At 37.8% G+C, this 21,198-nt stretch overlaps 1 pseudogene; it reads left to right on the forward strand.

Annotated features, from left to right (window-relative positions):
- Positions 1-8,130: 8,130 nt before the first annotated feature.
- Positions 8,131-16,989, forward strand: LOC142623075 (putative nucleolar complex protein 14; annotated as a pseudogene).
- Positions 16,990-21,198: the final 4,209 nt, after the last annotated feature.

Here is a 21,198-nt window from a genome sequence, read left to right on the forward strand (position 1 = left end):
TTCAGCTTTCAGCTACATCCAAACGGACCCTAAGAATGTGTTTGGGAGCTGCGTTTTGCGTCCACGTCTGGACGCAAAACGCGCTTCAATAATTTTTTTTTTTTTCATTTCAGCTGCGGGGGACAAAACCGCAATGCGCGCACTGTGCGTGCACTGTTCATGTATTTTTTAAAAAAAATTTATTAAAAGTGGGTCACACAGTTCTATTTACACATTAAAAAATTATTTTGCTACAGTATTTTTCAGTTTTCAATTTTCAGTTTCAGCTGCATCCAAACGGACCCTTAGTTGCCCGGTTTAAGAAAAATGTAGAAAACTAGCATCTCGAGATTCATATAAAACTCGAGTTTTTAATACTCAATTTTGGAGGTTTTTCATATCTTGGCGTGGATCAAGTTTTTTCACGTGGATATCGAGTTTATAAAACTCGATTTAGAAAATCAAGTGTCCAAAACTCGATTTCTAATCCACGTTTTTACTAAAACTGAGTTTCAGAAACACGTTTTTGACCACTTAAAACCTAAACTCTGGCCTCACTCGTCACTCTCGCTTTCGTATCGGACAGTATCACTCTCAGACACTCTCACTCTCACTCTCACACTCATTCTTCTTCTTCTTCTTCGCCAGCTTTGTCTCCGATTCCAGTCCTCAAGAGCGCACTCAAGTGCCCCAAACCCACTGCTCCCATTGCCCACTGCTCCCATTACAGGATCTCGAGTCTTTCCCCACTACTTCCATTGACCCACCGTGCCGAAGGTACTCTCTCTCTCTCTACTCAATACTCTCTCTCTCTCTCTCTCTCTCTCTCTCTCTCTCTCTCTCTCTCTCTCTCTCTCCAATTTTGGAATTTCATGATTTTGGGTTTTGGTGATTCATGTTTGGTTTTCGAGAAAAAAAATTGAGGTTTAGGATGATAGAGAGCTCTTGTGAGACCTTGCTTAGTTAGTCTAAATTGAATTGAGTTTTTATTATTTATTTGCTACTGCATCAGTTTTAATTAAGTATTCCTGAAATTAGGTCAATCTAGTAAAGGAGTTTTTATTGAGTTTTTATTGTTTATTTGCTACTGCCTATGAAGCATACACACACACACACACACATAGATGACACCATTTTTATGTAGAATGAAAAGGTATAAAGTGAACCAAGAATGAAAAATTTTAAGAAAAAACACACACACACACATACTTCAAAGTTGGTTTGGATAGGATAGAATGGCAAAAAAGCATACCTAAGGCTGACTCTGATTTGTCTGTTGAGGATCTATAATCGAGCCCAACATATTGGGATTAAGGCTTTGTTGTTGGTGGTGTTGTATAGGAAAAAGTTGGTTGGTTTCTTTCTGATTTTCTACGCTTTATGTGTCTTGCAGATTGCAAATCAACTTGGTTGAGTCATTGCAAGCATTGGGAGAAAGCCTTTGAAGGTCTTGGTCCAAGAAAATACCAGTGGAGAAGAATGTTAGTTGATTATGTCTGCTGATTTTGTTAAATAACTTCTTCTTTTTTTAATTGGTTATCTACAGTGCATGATAAATTTACCTATTTCTTGTGAATTTGATTAGTCTGACTTAAATTCCAAAATCTGACCTGTTATGGTTGCTTGAACAGTAGTATGACATGCTATAACAATTAATTTGGTTATGTCGTACAACATTTTGTTTTTGAAAATCATAGTATCAATCAGCATTTGGATTAATTTATAGGTTTGTAATTTCTAGTATTGTTAACTTGGTTGAGTAGTAGTGGTCTGTAATCTGCATGGTAATATTATTTATTGAAAATGAGCTATGGTTTTATTTTTCCCCTATTTTTTTCATGTGAAGTTTTAGTACCTGTTTTATCCATAGGTGTGCCTCATTTGTCTTTTAGCATTTGTGATTTGGTGATGAAGGTTAATACATCCATTCTCTCTGTGAGGCATCTTGTTTTAAGCATTCCAAAATAATCACACAAACAAACAAACAAACCCTGAAAAATGAAAATCACTCTAAAAATGTCAAGAATTGTTGAGGTTATTAGTAAGTGAACGGTGTCGTTTTGTCTTCTACTATTCAAATTTGAACTCTTTATTTTTTTTTTTGGCTACTGATATGTATGGGTTTCTTTTTTTGTTGGGTAATAGATTTGGGCTGTTTTTTTGTGTGGTTAAATTAACATAGGACCAGCCGGCCCAAGTTTAAAACTTCCTCATGAAAATAAAATTAAAAAAAAAACAAATTATAAATTGAGTATTCTAGGTGACGAATTGTTTTGATTCTAATCAAGGCCCATTTATGTTTAAGACTAATAATAATATGTTATAGATAGTAAGATTCATTCCACTCCAAAAGACAAAAAGGAAAGAAGTTTTTTTTTTTTTTTTAATTTGCTAAAAAAGAAGCAAATCAAATATAAAAGGATATTTTTTTTCCAATAAGAAAAATAATAAGGACTAAAGAAGCATTGTATTTTGCGTTCTTACAATTATAATAACAAAAACTAAAGTTCACATGTTATTAATACCAATATCAACATTTTAATTTTGATTACAATAAAATAGGCATTATATTATGTATTGTATTGTTCTTAGAAGTGAAAGAGATGGATTTAAATTACATATGGTAATGAATGTGTTTAATATTGCATCAACATCATAATAAATAAATTTGTAATTAATATTTTTGTTTTGTATTTATAAGTTGACATATCATGCAAGGATTTTGTAGTAAAATTTGTAACACAAAATTGAGATCTATATTTTTTTTTAACAAATCATAATTTATAATAGGTACTCTTAACTCAAACTTTTTTTTTTCTTAAGTAAATGGACCGAATTAAACCAAAGTGGACCAAGAGTTTTCCCAAGTATTAGGTGAAGGGCGAAGATTAATAGGTTCAAGATTCTTGACTTGTGTAAAACACACAAAAAAGGGAAAACAAGACAACCAAAACTCGTTATAGGCTTTTTCCGAAATCCAAACACGCCCTATAATGATATTTTATAATTCCATATGGGCCTCAGTCACTGATTTTGATGATAATGATATTTTATATCTTCATGTGAAATCATTGTGTGTTGTGGTAATGCCTGATTTGTGATGACTCTCACACCAAAAAATGTATATCTGCCACTATGTATGATAGAACAGTAGCACAGTAGCACTCTTTGCAGTATGGAGCCTAGGATCGATGAGGAGCCAGAGATTGTTCGCCCTCGTCCAGAAGATCCTTCATTGTTGACGGAACAACTGCATCATCGATTAGAGGACATTTGGAATGGCGAGGTGAAATATCTAGTTCTAACAACCGCTTTAATTTTTACGTTGTCTTTGACTTTTAGCAAGTTCTTTCGAAGTTGTATATCTAGTTCTAACGACCGCTATAATTTTTATCCATTTAGCAGGACCCAGGCCTACTTACGTGCCGTAGTCGCGCTAAGGAGATGGCAAATACAATGATGCAAGATAATTGGGTGATTGACATTATCAAGTTGGTGGGGTTAGAAGGATTGTTTAGGGCCCCTTCCAGAGAGATAGATCACTGCTTAATATCGGCCCTAGTTGAGTGATGGCGGCCGGAGATTCATATGTTCCATTTTCCACATGGTGAGATGTCAATCACCCTAGAAGATGTGGAAGTCATTTTAGGACTTCCTATAGACGGTGAGGTCTTGGTTGGGCCGACTGTTGTGGAGGGTGGGGATTGGAGGCGACTGTGCGAGGAGTTGCTTGGTTTTGAAGTTCCGCGGAATGACAACAAAACTCTGGTGGGACAAAGAATTCTTATCAGCCGCCTTGTTGAGCGCATTGAAGAGCCCCTGCTTCATGATGCAACGGAGATGCAAATACATCAGTATGCTCAGTGCTATATATTAGCACTACTAGGGGATACTATTTTCATGGACAAGTCGGGAGATAGGGTGCATTTGATGTTCTTGGAGTTCCTGCAGAACCTTCGTGATCTGCGACAATATAGTTGGGGTAGTGGTTGCTTGGCATGGTTGTATAGAGAGTTGTGTCGGGCAAGCCATAAAGAGTCACCACAGATTGGTGGGGCATTGCAATTGGTCCAGTATTGGGCATGGGCGAGGTTGCCATTCTTGTGCCCGAGGATAGAGCCCCCACCTGGATGTGATTATGGCCCATGGCCAAATGCTCAACTTGCATTTAAGTAAGTAATTGCATGATATTCAGTGTGTTATGGAATTTACTCTTCCTAGTAACTAAGTGACATTATCTTATCTTATGTTATTCGCTCGTAACTGTAGGTGGGTGTGGGTGCCAAGCTCGAAGAGTAGGCCATCCGGCATGGCGTTGATCCACTATCGCAAGCAATTAGTTAGAATGAAGCCAGACCAGGTAATAATATACAAAAATTCTATTTGGTTATGCTGAATAAAGATTGGATCCGTATGTATAATTTCTTTGTTTTTTTCTTGCCTAAAGATTGGATCCGCATGTATAATTTTCCTTAAGAATATGTTAAAATCATTTTCCCTTGTTGCACATTTTAAGACGTTATGATAATTGTTTTTTGTTTCTATTGCAGATTATGTGGCAGCCATATAAGGCAGACTTAGGCCACCTTCCTGCCTTCTACGTTGCAGGGAGGGATATGTGGATGGCAAGGGTGTCACTTGTGTGTTTTTGCATAGTAGAGACACACCACCCAGACCGTGTCCTTCGACAGTTTGGGTTGGTGTAGGAGCGGCCCGACCATGTTGTGTACGATCATAGACTGCATGGAATAGACTTGAGTGGGAAGGTGGAAAAAAATTAGAGGGAGGAGCATGCACCGTACATCCTCTCATGGGGTATGAGACAACAACGACTTTGCCATGCACCTCCTCAGATGGGTGAGATGCCCCACGATCATGACTATTACCGCTGGTATCGTTCGGTCACTCGAAAGTATGTCAACCAAAACAACGCTAAATTACATATGATGGTAATGTGTTCTAATTAGATTTTATTGCCTGCTTTGTTTTTTCTTTAGTACATGTATGAACGTAGAATCGATTGATTTCTTTCTTGAGCAAATTTGGTTTGATCTGACTGACATCCAATCCAATTAAAAACACTTTCTATTACATATAGTATTCTAATAAAACTTTTAGTTCTTAGTTGAGTGTTTGAGTAGATACTAATCTCAAAGTTATAATTTTTAGTTGAGTAGTTGAATATGGAATTAATAAGTACTATATTATCCATTCTATAATTGATACATAAATGTCTCAAATCTGATTATACTGGTTGTTTCTCTGTTTCAAATTGAAAGCCATAAGAAGCTGTTGGAGATGCTTCCTGAAGGTAGCCCAGGACACGACCACGTCCAGCTTGTCCTAAATGCGATCGTTGGGCTTCGTGTTGGTCCTGCAGTAAATGGGCTGGCAAACAATGGGCATGAGACTGAATCAGTAGCTGCTGCAACCCCAAGCACAAGTGTAGCACCCCTAAGTACACCGAGCTGTGGTCGGCTTGCTACTGCAAGCCCAAGCACAAGTGCAGCTAGGGGCCGTGGTCGGCATGCTACAGCAAGCCCAAGCACAAGTGCAGATAGGGGCCGTGGTCGGCATGCTACAACAAGCCTAAGCACAAGTGCAGGTAGGGCCCATGGTCGGCGTGCAACAACCCCTCGGGTTGTAACTAGTCTTGAGGTACTTGCACCCATCCCGCACGCATCTCCTCCACCTGAGGTCCCTCCACCCATCCTAGATGCATCTCCGAGGTCCGAGGTCCCTCCACCCATGGTAGATGCATCTCCTCAGCCCGAGGTCCCTTCACCCACCCCACCTTTGTAGCCCAATTTTGATCTTGGTATTGATTTTCATATGACCTCTCCTACGCACCCTGAGACACCCTCATACCCACCCACCAGCTCCAGTGCACCCACTTTGCCCATGACAATGATCCTCACTCCTAGCTATAAAGAGCATCATTACCCACCTACCTCATCCTCATTTGACCCTCTAGGACCTCCGGTTGGGATTGACAATGATGTACCGGACAAGCATCCCCCTCATCAGCCCTCACCCCCACGAGGTAGACCACAACGTGCTAGAAGAGCACCCACTTGTGGGACTGGTGGACACAAAATAGGACATAAAGGCAGCTCTATGGTATGATAACATTACTTACAATGTAATGATATATTTTGCAGTTCACTTTATTCTTATCATTACACCGAATATTGATTGTATGCATCTAATGTCTTTGCAGCATGATGATGAGCCTAAGGATGATGCCCCGCAGCCTCCTCCCCCGCCGAAACATTACACAAGGGTTAAAAAACGCAAAATTGGTTAGTCTACCATTTATTATCATTTTATGCCAAATACTGAGGTTAACGATGTATGTTGTGAGCAAGGGATTATACACATTTTTTAGCAATAAGTTCATTTTATCTATATTTCATTATTGTTGAAGACCTGTGTTCTGTTTGCAGGTGATTGACATGGTATCTCTAATGTGCTACTTGGTGCAAATAATGAATAAGCTTGCACATGTTGTGGTAATACAACATTGTTCAAACAAGGTTTTTTTATATTTATTACTAAATTTCTCAAATCTTTCTTATGTTCTTGACTAAGTACTGAATTCTGTATCAATCTCAACAATGCAATCCTTAAGTTGAGAAGGTTTTGACCATGCTTCTTTGTACTAACACTTCTTTGAAATTGGTAGAACACAAATATGCAATTGTGAAGAAGCTGCAAGAGAGGAAGCACATTTGTGGAATTACAGGAGATGGTGTCAATGATGCCCCTGCTTTAAAGAAGGCAGATATTGGAATTGCTGTTGCTAATGCTACTGATGCTGATAGAGGTGCTTCAGACATTGTCCTCACTGAACCAGGTTTGAGTGTCATTGTAAGTGCTGTGCTGACTAGCAGGGCTATTTTCCAAAGGATGAAGAATTACACAGTTAGTAATTTTTCATCTTCTTTATTGCTGATAGTTAATATCCATTTTTGTTCAAGAGTGTCTAAGCTTTTTCCTATTTTGATTTCTCTCCTTTGCAAATCTATGCAGTTTCAATCACTATTCGTACTGTGGTATGTATACTAATAATTTGTGTTGGAGATGTTTATGCTGTAATTGATAGTTCTATGGTAAATTCTAATATATTTGTTATATTCTCAATCTGGCAGTTTGGATTCATGTTTATTGCTTTGATATGGAAATTTGACTTTGCGCCATTCATGGTTCTAATTATTGCCATCCTAAATGACGGTGAGACATTTAAGTCACTGTCAATCTGTTTGTTCATATAATTTACCCTATCAAACTTAGCACAACCATGAGTTTGATTTTGTGCATTCCCCTGGCTCTAGGTACAATCTTGACAATATCAAAGGATAGGGCGAAGCCATCTCCAATGCCAGACAGCTGGAAACTGAAAGAAATTTTACCTACTGGCATTGTTCTAGGAGGTTACTTGGCCCTGATGACAGTGATATTTTTTTGGGCTATGAAAGACTTTTTCTCAGTAATTACTTATGCCTTTTTTCTTTTTTCTTTTATAAATAAATTAATTTAGTAGTTTGGTTGCTATTTTTTCAGATAGTATTTGTCTATCATTTTCCATAATACAGGACAAGTTTCACGTGAGGCCATTGAGTGGAAATGATGAAGAAATGATGGCAGCCTTATACCTTCAAGTTAGTATGATAAGCCAGGCCCTAATTTTTGTCACAAGGTCTCGCAGCTGGTCCTTTATTGAACGACCTGGCCTTCTCTTGCTTGGTGCTTTTGTAATTGCTCAGCTGGTAAGATTTATATGAGATGAGGCATCTATCTTTTTCTATTTGTCGTTTGAGCGAAAACTTTTTCTTGTTAAACATAGGTGGTTTTTGTTTTTTTTTTTTTCCTTTCGTGAATCTTGAGTTAGTCCAGTAGTTTTTATATGGCACTATAAGTTCAAGGTGGTCATATACTATCAAGGTGACATGATTAGTAATTTAGAAGTAAAAATGATGAGAACACAGTGGATGGATTCACTTAAATCTATACCAGCTTACGTTTTACTTCCCTGGCTCATGTGTTTCTGTGTCAATTGACAGGGTCCTCCACTGTGAAGGATTCATTCAACTGAAGGTGTTGGTGAGCCTCCATTTTTTCTGGCCTCAGCTGTCTTTGTTGCCATCAAATATGCCATTACAACTGCAAGAGCAGAAGTGGGTTGTAATGACTGGTTTCCTCTGGATAATCAAGTAAGTGTTTGGCAAGTTTTTTCTTTTAAAATTTGCATATAAATTTCGTTAGAGAACCTTTTCTAATTTTATGGTCAAAATCTTGGTTCTTTATTTGATTTAGGTTATGGAGAGCTGTAATCAAACTTGGTGGCTATGAACAGGTTTGACCAGGACCTGCACTACTGTCTCTTCAACTTTCTGAATTTTTTATGAGAAGGTTATGCTCTACTTGCTATGTTTCTCCTCCTGAACATTAGTTCCTGAACTTTTTGAGGATGAGATGCTGCCTTTTGATGAAGATTATGATGGTCAAGCTACTGAAGGTATGTGAATTTTAGCATTTGGTTATGAACACTTTGCTGACAATGTTGTGTTGATTTTGCGAAACTAGTACTGTATGATGCGTAGTTTCTGAGGCGTAGGTGCTGTGATTGATCACATTATATTTCTGTGTTTCCATGGATGAAAGATCCACCCTTTGGATATTTACATTTTACAAACTGCACTTGGATAATACTAAATTGGTTTTAAATATGACTTCTTTTTTGATAATCAAGTGAATTTCGTTGAAACACGCTAAGGAAAGCAACACAGTACATGCCTAAACACGCTAAGGAAGCTGACAAAACAATATGACAAAAACTACAACAATTCCATGCCTAAACAGCCCAATATACCTAAGTGGATTAGTCAGCATTAGGCCTACATGACAGTAAAAAAACATTGAAACCCCATTTACAAAAAATGTCTTTGTTTTCATCAGCATAGAGAAATGAATTTTTGAACTCAATTCTAGCTCTTGCTTTCTGATGGCAGCAATTATTCGATCCTCAGAGTCAATGCATCTTGTATCTTATGTAGAAAAGCATTTGAAAGCTTCCAAAACTGGTATACAGTAGCACCAAATCCAAGCTTACAAGTTATAACCTTTAAACTTCTCCCTTTCCAGTTGTTTTCAGCCCATTCAACAATTCTTCCCCAGTCAGTTTCTGGGTTGTCTTAAACCAATTATCACTCTCCAAAGTCTTTTAGCTGCAGGGCAATTAAAGAACAAGTGGGCTCGACTCTCTGTACTAGCTCTGCATAGTAGACACAGCACATCACTACCAACACCCCATTTAGCTAATCTATCTCTTATTAGCGCCCTATCCTTCCCTGCAAGCCAACAGATGAATGCATGCCTAGGGAATGGTTGTGGAAAGTGAAAACCAAATCAATTTCCACCAATTCACCACAGGAGCCTTATATCTGATTTGTATGCATCCATACCACCTGATCAGACTCACCAAGAATTACCTCAGGCAACTATCTAAAATTGTTGAACTATTTAAAAATTGGCCCTATCTTAGTTTTTATGTCACTAATTTGTATCTTTTCTTTATTTTTATTTTGAATTAGTGTCCCCAAGGTACTGCATTTTGGTATGAACATTTGAGCAACTTTCAAAGGTTGTTGTTCAGTTAGACATTTAGTAAACTTGCTTGGATTTCAGAATTGTACAATATGGCTTTTGTACTTTATTTTTGTGATAGGTTTATTAGACAGTTGCACTTGCTTGGTGTTTAATTCTTCATTCTTTGGGATTATGTCCATGACATCAACAATAGTTTTGATTGTGCAGAAGAGTCAGCCATTTTAAAGCAACTTCGTGGTCCTAAGACACAGGATCCAGTGGATAGTGGTCTGATTGAAGTAGAAGAAAATGTGAGGCCTGTTTGGCTATCTTAGTTTTGATATTCAGATGTTATATTATTGTATGTAACTCGAATCCCTAATTAGTGTGACCATTTAGGTTGTTAATGTGAGGATACTATCTTATTTTGGATTCTTTTGTTTGATGTTTTAGTCTTATATCTCCTAATTGCTCTTTTTTTACTAACTTTTTTTGGGAGTTTATTTTTTTTCCTTATTCCATCTTGTGGCAGTGAGCTGTTTTGCAGCTTTATGCAATCATCATTGTTTTTTCTATCCTTATGTGTTTGTTCCTTTAAGACAAAATTTGTCTTGATGCCAGGTGATCCTCGTACTGTTACTTGATTACTTAGATTGGCAACTCCATTTATGTAGTTTAAATCATTTAGTTTATACACGTTTCCTGATCTGAAGATTAGAGTTTTCTGACCCAAAATCATATTCCTGGAATGGATTATGTCATTTGTTGAATGTATTCTCTAAGTGTAAGAAAGTGATGTGTTTTCTTCGAAATGACTTTCATATTCACAGCTAATAACATTGATTCAATTGGCATTGACATAATTGGAATATTTTGTCTATTAAGGAGGATTCCCCAAATTCTCAGTTGTAACTATTAATGAAGCCGTGTGTGTGTGAGTGCAAGCACGCATGTGCTTGGGGGTGCGTGCGTGTCCATTTGTGTTTGGATGATGTTACATGATGTGTTGAACTGATTCAAAGAATTGTATTTTTACTGCAGAGACACAAAACCAAGAAAGAAGTGATGGAGGAAATTATATGTCAAAGAGCAAATTTTTTAAGGTGATTTTTTTTTTTAAATTTTAATTTAATTTTACTTTATTTTTAAATTTTTTATTTTTATTTTTTATGTTATTGAAACTGCTTTTTGAATGAAGTTGCATTGATTTCCAATCTTTTTCTTCAATTTACGTTTTCCACTAATTCGTCAAGGCTCAAAAAGCAAAAGAGAAGGAAGAAAATGAACGTTTGATGGAAGACTTGGACAAAAACTTCACATCCTAGGTGCAGTCTGAGGCCTTATTATCTTTAACTGAACCAGGCAAGATGAATGCTTTGAAGGCTCTTGTGAAAAGAGCATTCCAAATGAAAGGAAGAACGATAACTCATCTACAACTCAAAAAATAGAAAATTTTAATCAGGTATGGTCATCTGATGAAGGTTCTAGAACTTGACAACTATGATTTTTTATTATTATTATTATTATATTTGGTGGATAAGTTAGATCCTAACAACTTTTATTCAAGAAATATGGCGTTTGGGGTTTCTAATTTAGCCTCTGTTGTTGGAGGTCTCATTTCTTATTCTTCCCCCTTGCTGCCCCACCAAATCTTCACCTTGGCATACAATGTTTTTTGATTCTTAAACCATCTCCAGGAGGGTTATCATTTTTCGCATACAATGTAATGGTGTAGTGATTGGCTACTTGATAGTTTCAAGCATTAAATTTTTGTATTTGGCAGGATCAACCTGATTCTTATGATAAACTTGTGTTTTGAGATGGCACTGGACATGCATGCTCGCCCCTCAGATAAAACTAAGACTCCTGAGGAGATTGCCCAGGAGGAGAGAGAACGATTAGAGCATTTGGAGGTATGAGTGCCTCATACTCAATGATAATTGTATGTGTGTGCGCGCACGTGTGTATGGGTGCATGTGCATGCTTGCTAATATGATATGTAGAGTCCATTTTAGAACAACTTATTTAGCTAAAATTGAAAACTTTTTGTTGAAAGTGTAGAAAAAAAAAAGTTTAAAGCTAGCTAAATAGTACAATAAGATCTATGAATAGTACTAAAAAATACAATAGGACCCATGAAAAGTACCAAAAGAAGCTAAAAACTTAAAATAAGTTGAACTTTTCATCACATCCCAAACAAACTTGTAGTTCTTGTTAACATGATCGGTTTTGCAGTTGGCTACTGTTGGTAGTGACTTTAGTATGTAGTTTCTGAATATCTTATTAGGGTTCTTGAATATTGCTTGGCTTGGCCAATATTGAGTTTAATCCTGTATAATACTAATTTCTAATACTAGTTATTTGTAAATTGTAATTCTTCCAAGTCAATGGTAGTGAGATGTTGAATGTATACTATGCAATACGCATGGATTGGCACACTTGTCATTGAGCTTTTAGAATGTGGGTCCTGTTTTTTTGAGTTATATATCTTCAATTTTAATTTGAAATATTTGTTGTTGCCCCTTAGTTCTGGTGTGATTGCACGTCAACACCATTTTGTGAAGAAAATGGGGTTCTAGTATGGTTGCATTTAAATAAATAAAAAATTTCAAAGGAATCTGGAAAGAAACTGTATTGTGACCTCAAAAAGGATTTTCATTTCTTTGTGGTGGTATAAAATGCACCATTATTTTTTAATATAAACTTGAAGACTTACAAATTTGTATTATGTACTACATTTCAGGAAGAGCGACAAAAGAGAATGCTTGCTCCTGAAGATGCCAGTGATGAAGACAATGATGATTCTGACAAACCATCTACCAAGGGGCTCAGATCCATATCGGGGGATGCTCTTGTTGATTCCTTCTCACTTGAAGAAGAGCCTAGGACTAAAAAGGATTGGGTGGATGAGATTCTTGAAAGAAGGAACGAGAATAATTCTGGTAGTGAAGCTGATGATTCTTCTAGTGACTCAGAGACTGCTGAAGATGATAGTGATGAAGAAGAATCCGATGAAGATGATGATGAAGGTGAAAATAAACTTGAGTGTGGAAGGATCCGATGAAGATGATGATGAAGGATCCGATGAAGATGTTTCGTTGCTATTATGACTATTGTGGGGTCATGGATTTTGGGATTTGGCCGAGAGCATGTGGTTTTGGCCGAGAAGCATGGGTGGTCTGAGTCCGAGGAGTACTATCTCTTCGGATAAAGCTAAACGCAAATCTGGTATAGATCCTAATGATCAAGGATGACCTTTCAGGAAGTTCTAATGATAGCAACGAGCATCATGATCGTACAAGAGGGATAAGGACTCAAAAATATCTAAGGGAAAGCTGCTACCACGGTATTAATGAGGAAGTGACCTTTGAACAGTATTATGGCAGCCTTACAGCCACCCCAGAAGACTTTTAGAGGGGGTTGATGGGACAAGTATCAGCATAAACCATCAGCATAAACCATCGATTGTCCACATGTAGTCCTCGTGTAGGGTAAGGATGAAAGGAGAGATGTAATATAAATAAGGGTAGAGATCCCAGAGAAGGAGGAGGATGAAAAAAGGAGAAGAGAAAGCACTATAGCAATTTCAACAACTCCTGTAACCATTGTCATCCAATATATACTAGAACAGAGCTCCTCGGACTGTGCCGAGGACAAACTTTGTCGCACAAACCGGGTTCAATTCTTGTTGGCTCATCATCCAAAACTATATTAACTGTTCTCCATGGACTAAAGCCTAGCTCTTTGACCTACTCTCTACAAATTTATTGTACTCGGTTCACTGGGCCAAAATCTTTTACATTTTGGGCTTGGTCTGAAAATTGTGTCCTTACATTTTGGGATTAGTCTGAAAATTGTGTCCCTAAAAAGAGTCTTAGCTATGTCGGGTCCTCGGACCTCCTGCTAAGAAGAGCCTTAGCTACGTCAGGTCCCACAGACCTTCTGCTAAGTGTTAAAAGAGTCTTAGCTATGCCGGGTCCTCGAACCTCCTGCTAAGAAGAGTCTTAGCTATGCCGGGTCCTCGGACCTCCTGCTAAGAAGAGCCTTAGCTACGTTAGGTCCCACAGACCTGTTGCTAAGTGTTAAAAAGAGTCTTAGCTATGTCGGGTCCTCGGACCTCCTACTAAGAAGAGTCTTAGTTATGCCAGGTCCTCGGACCTCCTGTTAAGAAGAGTCTTAGCTATGTCGGGTCCTCGGACCTCCTGCTAAGAAGAGCCTTAGCTACGTTAGGTCCCACAGACCTGCTGCTAAGTGTTAAAAAGAGTCTTAGCTATGTCGGGTCCTCGGACCTCCTGCTAAGAAGAGTCTTAGCTATGCCGGGTCCTCGGACCTCCTGCTAAGAAGAACCTTAGCTATGCCGGGTCTCAGACCTCCTGCTTTGGGGAAATTAACGCATAATGGCATCTCTCTTCAAAGTGTTTAAACTATAACTTAATCATGCCTCGGTCCTCCGACCAGATGATGTGAGAGAGGTAACACTTCATGACATCTCTCTTCAAGGTATTTAAACTATAAACTTGATCATGCCTCGGTCCTCGGACCACATACTTTGGGGAATTATCATTCCACAACATCTATTTGTTTCTCACTAAGTGTCAAGACAGGCCCAAGATTATAACCAAATCCTCAGATTGGTAGCTCTGAAAGGAGCAATTCACAGTATAAATATGGGGCGCGTGAAACGACACTCCCACAGGTGTAAATCAAAGGATCAAGGCAGAATCAACTCTTAAGAATTCAAAACCCCACTTTTCTCCTCGGATGCGAGGAGAAAACCAGAGTTTTGAGGGGCTATTGTGGGGTCATGGATTTTGGGATTTAGCCGAGAGCATGTGGTTTTGGCCGAGAAGCATGGGTGGTCCGAGTCTGAAGAGTACTATCTCCTCGGATAAAGCTAAACGCAAATCTAGTATAGATCCTAATGATCAAGGATGACCTTTCAAGAAATTCTAATGATAGCAACGAACATCATGAACGTACAAGAGGGATAAGGACTCAAAAATATCTAAGGGAAAACTGCTACCACTGCATTAATGAGGAAGTGACCTCTGAACAGTATTATAACAGCCTTACAGCCACCCCAGAAGACTTTTAGAGGGGGCTGATGGGACAAGTATCAGCATAAACCATCAATTGTCCACATGTAGTCCTCGTGTAGGGTAAGGATGAAAGGAGAGATGTAATATAAATAAGGGTAGAGATCCCAGAGTAGGAGGAGGATGAAAAAAGGAGAAGAGAAAGCACTATAGCAATCTCAACAACTCCTGTAACCATTGTCATCCAATATATACTAGAACAGAGCTCCTCGGACTGTGCCGAGGACAAACTTTGTCGCACAAACCGGGTTCAATTCTTGTTGGCTCATCATCCAAAACAGTATTAACTGTTCTTCATGGACTAAAGCCTAGCTCTTTGACCCATTCTTTACAAATTTATTGTACTCGATTCACTGGGCCAAAATCTCTTACATTTTGGGCTTGGTCTTAAAATTGTGTCCCTAAAACTACTATATATTTACTTTGTAAACCAAGGTTTCCCTTCTCTTGGAAACTTGAATTAAATTCCAGAAACCCTAGCTCAGCTTTTAATGTTATCATATAATTATGAGTGGATTTTATAAGGTGACTAATACCATCCAGATATTATTGTGCATTCTTTTTAAGATGCTTTTTGCCTTTTGTCTTCGTAACTATAGTTAATAATTCATAACAAACTAAATTATCCTTTGAGCATTCATTTTATATGAAATCTAATAATGGCACAACATTTTGTTAAAAAATTTATTCAAACATCACAAGTTGAGATGTTGGTGAGTCAATTTAGATACTTACCAATATTTCTGCTCCTTTATAGGTATTTTATGGTGTATTGCTTCAGTATTTTGCCATCTTAGCAAACAAAAATCCTTTGAATTTCGAGCTACTTAATTTACTAGTGAAGCCATTGATGGAGATGAGTGTGGAGATTCCGTACTTTGCTGCAATATGTGCTCGTCAGAGGATATTACGGACTCGAACACAATTTTGTGAGATCATCAAAGACCCAGGTTAGACCTGATAAATACTTGTTCACTGCTGTTTTATTTTATTTTTTTCCCCAACATGATTTGATTATTTTTGTTACTGCAGAAATTAGCAGTTGGCCTTTTTCAAAAACGTTGTTTCTCTTGAGGCTCTGGTCCATGATATTTCCATGCTCCGACTTCCGTCATGTGGTCATGACTCCAGCAATATTGCTCATGTGTGAATATCTGATGCGCTGTCCCATTGTTTGTATGGACACGTATTTTACTCCTAGAAGTATGTGGGTTAAAAATCTTTACCAAAATGTTGGGGCTTATACGGGCCTCTTCAAATATATTAGATTTCATAATATTCTAAGAATTTCCACTTCTTAGCGAGATGTCAAAGGAAGAATAGAAAGTGGTATGTGTTGCAGAGACTCAATTCTGAATCGAGTGCTGTGCTGTAAATGGGGTCTAAATCCTGCTGTGATTTGTAAAAAAAGTTGCTAGGGGGTTTGATTTTTAGAGCTTGTAACAATGAATCTATAAGATGCTGTTGTTTGTTTTTCTGCGCTGTCTTTTGGCTTGGGCGGCCTGTTGCAGCTGTTGTGTTGTTTAGGTGTTGGTACCTCTGTTTTGGTCCTTCAGGAGATCTTGTTGTTTGTTGTTAATGAAAATTACTTATTCTTCAAAAATGAAAAGAAAAAACAAATTCCACTTCTGAAAGTTGTTGATATTTGATTAAATTGACCTTTCAATTTGCAGGGCTAGTGTGTTGTTAACTATGATTGAAACCCTACATGGATATGTTAACATTTATGAGGGATTTTCTTCCTTTCCTGAAATATTCTTGCCAATTTCAATGTTGTTACTTGAGGTGGCACAACAGGAAAATTTACCACGTGTTGCAAGATAAATTTAAAAATGTTGCTCAACTCATTAAGACAAAAGCCAGTGCTTATCACAAGCTGCGGCGACCACTTCTAATGCGGAAGCAAAAGCCAATGGCTATCAAAATGCTGAATCCAAACTTTGAGAAGTAATTTTCTTTCCCCTGCTCTTAACCACATGTTAAAACTTTGGTGCAATAGATAATGTTACTAAGAATAACTGGTTGGATTTGAGAACTTGTCATGTTGTTTTGCAGCTTTGTTAAGGGTAGAGATTATGATGCAGATCATGAATGGGCTGAAAAGAGAAAGTTGCAGAAACAAGTAAAACATGAAGCTAAGGGGGCAGCTTGTGAATTGCGGAAAGACACATTTTTCTTACTTAAGGTTAAGGAAAAAGAAAGAGCATTACGGGAAAAAGAAAGAGCAGAGAAGTATGGGAAGGCATTAGCTTTCCTTCAAGAACAAGAACATGGTATAAAATCTGGACAATTAGGAAAAGGCAGGAAGAGGGCGAGATGAATCTGACTTCTGATTTTTGTATTACATGCTATCATTATTTAGGCGGTGTTCAGGTATACATAATATTCTTGGAATTGAAGTGAATTGAAGCCTTGGAATTGGGATTAGAGGCGCAATTTTGATTTTCTGTATTATTATTGTTAATTGAAGAAATTATAAGCAAGTTTTTCCCTTTTCATATTGAGTCATGATAAGTCTACTCTAAGCGCATTCTGAGACCCGTGAACAAATTTCTTGAGATTCATACTCTAACAGAGTTGGCTAGTGTCTTTTGAGATAGAAATATCAATCTTTTGTGTACCCTTGCATGGATTAAGCTAGGGTAAATTAAACTGAAATATGAAGTTATGAAGTACATTAAGGGCATAGAGATGGATCCATTATTCAATATTCTACTCAAACTCCAACTAGCAATCTAGTTTGTAATTTTTGCAATACTGCAGAAGAAGCTATACCATCGTTGGTCTCTCAAGTGTTAACCGGCTGAGTTGTTAGGCATTGGGTATATGCTTCTCCTCTCTCACATTTGGTGGGTCCCACTCTTTAATGGAGCCCACCACTTATGAGAGAGGAACATATACCCCGTGCAAGGTATATTTTTCCGTAAAAGTAGGTGTTTGCAATTTGTTTAGAAGAGAAAATAGATCAGATACAAAATATGTAATGGTCTGTTCATAAGGGCTTCAAAATCATTTTCTTTTTTATTTGACTTTATCCATATGCTGATATGCATATACCATTTGAGTTTAACTTGTTGAATTAGATGTATATATTATGTGAGTTTAGACCATAATTTTCACCAAGTACTTATAATTCTTGCAAACATTAATACAATTACACCTTTTCATTCTATACCAACAAAGAACATCAAGGAAAAAATGAGCAAGTGATTTCATATAAACTTAGCCACAAGTTGTGTGCAATTCATCTTTAGATTTATAACAAGTGAACGTACGGAGACATGATTTGTCAGACATTAACAACAACATTTAAAAATTGCATACAACGTGTGGACTTTAACAACAACGTCGAATGTTCGTAGGTAGAAATTTTTGGAAATCATCATTGCTTGAATCTGAGAAGTCTAAAATATCACGTTCATCATCTAACGTAGTAATTTCATTAATAGACTTCATGGCTTGCTCTTGCGCCTTCCCCTTTAGATGCTTCCTAGCTTTTTAGATTGCATGAAAATGGTCTAGTCGCATTTGCATTTGATTGTTCTCTCGTTCAAGGCGAGCAAGTATGTTGGCAGGTTCATCTCTAGGTAACTCGGCTGAGCGTGCCTTAGGAACTCGTAACCTGTGCCATCGACAATACACCTCCAACTCACACCTCTTCTCGTATAGGGTTGACCATGGTGGTTCTGCTACGGGGAATTCCATTGCGGTGGTATTTGTACTTAGTTTTGTAGGTTTGCCGACCATGATGTGCCCGACGCTTCTAAGACTCTCGTACGTGTATATTGGCATATTAACGAAATCTCTCTTCTTTCCAACCCATTTCCCTCCATAGTGGTCTGTGTATGTCTGTAGTTGTTGATCTGCTGGAACTTGTGATAATCCATTTGTTGAAGTAGATCGAAACTTGTTTCTATGTGTACGAGATGCTGTTGAGGCGTTGCGACTCGTATCTTAGTCAACCTACGAAGTTAGTGGTGTAGGAATAAGATCATTATTGTGGTGCATCTATAACCTGATTTCACTGTGTACTCAAGCATTAAAATTTAACATATTCGGGCTTGCCATGTCAATACAGGCTGGAAAACCACGATATGAATTTTTTGTTCAAACGTTCCCAATGTCACAGTGAAATTCTCTTGTTGTGGGCAGTAGTTGCAGTGTACTACCATGACTATTCAGCACTCCTGCCCCATTCACGTGAAGAGTATTCAGCATGCCTGTGCTTCATCTTACATGACTTGACGAGACAATACCGAGTTGTGTTAAATGCATCATAAACTTTTTAGGGGTCCTCTACATCCTTGAAAACAGTGTATTGCAAAAGGATGCATATCTGTGTATTGACGTGAGTGTGGATAGGGTTCAACAGTGCCGAGCAGCACATGTAGCACTGCAAACATCAGTGTAGCAATGGTGGACAGCTGACCCCCAAAATTGATGCATAAACTTCTCACGGATGCTCAATGGGTCCTTGAAAACGATGCATTGCAAAGGGTATGCATATCTATGTATTCACGTGAGTGCGGATGGGTTGCATATCTGTGTATTCAAAGGGTTGTCCCGTATGACATTCAACTTATAAAATCTATTTCGTTTTACAAAATTTCTCAAAAATATTTGTAGCTCAATTCGCTACCTTCTTTTCTATGCAACCCATATTTCCCAAGGTCTTTTATTTTTATTTTCAAAACACAGTGGCAGAGCCACATGCAATAATTAGATAGTAAGTTTTGTGAGTAAATAGTGGGACCCCTACTTTTTAGCTCAATTTCAAGAAAAAAAAAGGCTCATATGCCTAAAAGGAAAAAAAGAAGTGACATTTTTAAAAAAAATGTGAAAGGAACTCAAGCCTTTGAAACTCGAGTCTATTTTTAATAAATTTAGATTTAGAATAAGGGCTCCCAACCTAAACCTGTTGTATCCCATTATATATGTAAGTGCACAAAGATGGATAGAAATTGACCAAAATGGACGAAAGTGGTCTGAATGGACCAAATTGGACCATAACTAGAACCGAATGACTGAATAAGACAAAAGCTGACCAAAGTCGACTAAATGGGACCAAAGTATATTTAATGGACCGAATAGGACCAAATTAAATTGAATGGACCAAAAGGAATTGGGTGGACTGAATTAGACCAAAAAATGAATGGACCAAAGTGGACTGAATTAGACCAATAAACTGAATGGGCCAAATGGACCAAAGTGGACTGAATTAGACCAAAAAATGAATGGACCAAAAGGACCAAAGTGGACTGAATTAGACCAATAAACTGAATGGGCCAAATGGACCAAAGTGGAATGAATTAGACCAAAAAATGAATGGACCAAAAGGACCAAAGTGGACTGAATTAGACCAATAAACTGAATGGACCAAAAGGACCAAAGTGGATTGAATTAGACCAAAAGGACCGAATTAGACATATGCTGAGCAAAACTCGAGTCTTAGAAAGTCGAGTTCAAATAGTAAAACTCGAGTCTCTAAGACTCGAGTTTTACTTGGCTTTTATTTTAAAACACAGCAGCATGCTCTGTTTCAGGCAGAGAGCCATGCTCTGTTTTTAGAGGGTTTACATAGTGGAATTCGAGTCTCTAAAACTCGAGTTTCACTGGGAAATTTTTTTTCCCCCACAAGAGCATGCTCTGTTTTAGGCAGAGAGCAATGCTTTGTTTTTAGAGGGTTTACACAGTGGAACTCGAGTCTTTAAAACTTGAGTTTCACTGGGGAATTTTTTTCCCCTAACTTCATGCTCTGTTTCAGGCAGAGAGTAATGCTTTGTTTTTAGAGGGTTTACATAGTGGAACTCAAGTCTCTAAAACTCAAGTTTCACTGGGAAATTTTTTTTCTCCCACAACAGAAGCATGCTCTGTTTCAGGCAGAGAGCAATGCTCTGTTTTTAGAGGGTTTACACAGTGGAACTCGAGTCTCTAAAACTCAAGTTTCACTAGGTAATTTTTTCCCCCCAACAGAAGCATGCTCTGTTTCAGGTAGAGAGCAATGCTCTGTTCCCCCCCCCCCCTAAACATGCAGCAAACCAAAAACTGAAATGTGTGCACACACCTGCTGAGAAACATAGATAGAGAAGCTAAGAATGTAATCCACAAATACTCATTGAGAGGTAGAGAAGTTGAGAATGTAAATGCATTTAAATTACATCAAAAGGCATTCTCAATAGGCACCAAACTATAGAAATTGTTACGCTCTTTGCATAACCATAGTTTTACAATGTAAATGCACTCAAATCACAACAAAAGTCATTCTCAATATATCAAGATTCTAAACATGTCCAACCACGCTTAATTTGCAGTTCTAACCATACTACTCAAATCACAATCTTCATAGAGGTACATTGGGTAGAGAATTACAAGTACATTCAACAAAAACCAAAGCATTAATTGTGCCGATACAACGTAGTCACTTTTCCTAAGATTGGCTGTCCGCACTACAAAAACGTCGTCCATGGAAGCATGCCTGAAAAACGTAAACTATTCACGTTAGGAGACAAGACAGTAAACATTAGGTAAACATAGA

The sequence above is a fragment of the Castanea sativa genome, chromosome 1, assembly GCF_040712315.1.
Source record: "Castanea sativa cultivar Marrone di Chiusa Pesio chromosome 1, ASM4071231v1".
In the NCBI taxonomy this organism is placed as follows: Eukaryota; Viridiplantae; Streptophyta; class Magnoliopsida; order Fagales; family Fagaceae; genus Castanea; species Castanea sativa.